Source organism: Neolamprologus multifasciatus, chromosome 10 (genome assembly GCF_963576455.1).
Source record: "Neolamprologus multifasciatus chromosome 10, fNeoMul1.2, whole genome shotgun sequence".
In the NCBI taxonomy this organism is placed as follows: domain Eukaryota; kingdom Metazoa; phylum Chordata; class Actinopteri; order Cichliformes; family Cichlidae; genus Neolamprologus; species Neolamprologus multifasciatus.
The window spans coordinates 27,117,103-27,119,464 of record NC_140448.1 but is presented as its reverse complement, the minus strand read 5'-3'; the positions used below and the strand labels follow the sequence as shown (position 1 = coordinate 27,119,464).

The following is a 2,362-nucleotide window of genomic DNA, read 5'->3' as shown; positions in this document are numbered from 1 at the left end:
TTACTTATCTGACAGAGATGATACTGCAATCATGAAGGTGATTCATTCAAAGTGAGGTTCTCCTCTTGCACACCGGCTATTCTGACCTTTGTGAATTCTCCAAACGCGGGACTGTCAGCTGCACAATTCATGTTGGTGGGGAAATGCATGCGTGCTCTCCCCCCGCCATCATGTCTAAGACAAGCAAGTGTTAATTGGATGACAGATCTTTTGCTGTAAATGACCACATCCGTTGATAGAAGTCATTTGTAATGACAGGTAAGAACATTTAAGAAAGATGAGGTGGAAGAGGAAGGTTTAGATCCTTCACCTTTTATCTTTGCATTTTTATTTTCATTTTATTGTAATTCTGAGCATTTTGTTGTTCCTTTTTGTGTTTTGGGAAACTGTAAATATTGACCAAGAGGCAACAATAATAACATAATAATCATAATTATAATAATTAATAGTATTAGAACATTTTCCTGTTTCTCTGTCTCATGGGGGCTTTCGTCCTGGGTTTCTCTTGTGTGTCCGGTAACCTGACGTACTGAGTGCGTGCAGCTCTGTTTTAAATCACACGAAAAGTTAGGATCTGTACGAAACACAGGAGATGTTTGACTAAATAGCACCCCGAGATATTTAAAGCCAGCGTCTCTAAATGCATTTGCAAGATAAGGATTTTTTGTGGAACATTACTTCCAAAAGGGAGATGGAGAAAAGACAGAGATTAGTAGATAAATAGAAATAGAAAGTCTCTGTACTTACTCCGCGGCTACAATCAGTCATGCTTGCCATGAAGGTGCAGGGTCTGGATGTGCATGCACACTTTTGATTAGCAGCTGACTCTTCTCTGGCTAGGAGTCAAACTGCCTGTAACAAAGTTAGAAAATGCTCTGGTAATGTGCTGTCTGGGGCAATTTGTCCGTGACAGGGTTGCTGAAGGTACACTGGTCCAGACTGAGTGTTATTCAGAAAACTCCAAAGGAAAAAAAAAGCGAATTGAAGGATGCTGATGCCTCTATTGTGAGACAGGTACGGGGTTTCAGTGATCCAAACATGACCCTGTGTGCCCCTTAAGCCTAATAACTGGTTTTGCCACCCTTGGAATAAAAGAACTGCAGTTAAGTGTTTGTAATAACTGGCAATGAGTCTTTCACATTGCTGTGGATGAATTTTGTCCGGTTCTTCTTTGCAGAATCGTTGTATTGCAGCCACATTGGAGGATTTTTGAGCATAAATGGCCTGTTTAATGATACGACAAAGTGTTTCAGTCTGATTTAAATCCAGACATTCAATAACAGCGCTCAAAAACCTTCCCTTTTAAATTTTATTTAATTGTATTTTTTTCTAGCCATTCAGAGGTGGACTTGCTCGTGTTTTGCATATTTGTCTTGCTGCATAACTGAAGTGTGCTCCTGCATTTTGTATTCACTCTGGTTATTTTTGACCAGCAAAGAAAATTTGTTTAATGATTTGAAAAAAGCAAAAAACAAAAAAACTAACAAAACGTTAATTAATGAGGAATGGGGCGAATCCTTTTTCTTACACAACTTTATGCTTTGTAAAAATGTTTCTCTAAAAATGCTTAAACCAGAATTAACTGAAGATCACTAAAGACATTACAGTTCCAATACAGAGCATGAAACTGATATGGATTTGTTGGACTATTTAGTACTAAAATCTGCTGCCTAGTAGAAAATAAATTGCATAAATTAGCCTCATTCTAGAATTGGAGGACAACTTAGGCCTAATCTTTGCTCAAATACACCATACATACATACACCATTCAAACTATTGCAAAGGCAATAGATTGTGAGTTGTGAGTTTAAAAAAGCATTCATGATTATTTTGCATGTTAGCACACTTATAAGAAACAAATATCGACAAAATTAAAACAAACAAACAAACAAAAAAATGTAAAAAGGAATAACTTATATAAAAATGATATATTTGGCCTACAACTTGTCAAATAATGGCTTTTGGGAGTCCTCAAGAACTTTTTTGTATTTTAAATCATATTTTGGACCAACTTAAAAAAATAGGTTTACATTTTGTCTCTGGACGAGTATAATTTTTTTTAATGTATGTTTTTATTTTTCTGTGCATGGACTGCTTTCAAATTCACGGGTGGTATAAAAATGCTCTGCAACTGTAGAATTAACCATTAATAATCTGATGTACACCTTTAAATACGTGATTCTGTTGCATAAATGACATATGTTAAATAGCCAATGCAATTCAAGCAACTTTTTTCTGATTTGACACAGAGGAAGTGCAACTGTAAATAAATAAATAAATATTAATGCAGACGGGAAAAGCTATCTTTTCAGGACAGGTTACAATCCCAGCGTCTTATTTTGGTAACACTCGGAACTCATGC

At 36.1% G+C, this 2,362-nt stretch overlaps 1 non-coding gene across 1 annotated transcript; it reads left to right on the top strand.

Moving 5' to 3' along the window:
* LOC146510406 (U1 spliceosomal RNA) lies at positions 1 to 164 on the top strand. The gene has a single exon (XR_014876633.1). It is a non-coding gene; the product is annotated as a U1 spliceosomal RNA (small nuclear RNA).
* Positions 165 to 2,362: the final 2,198 nt, after the last annotated feature.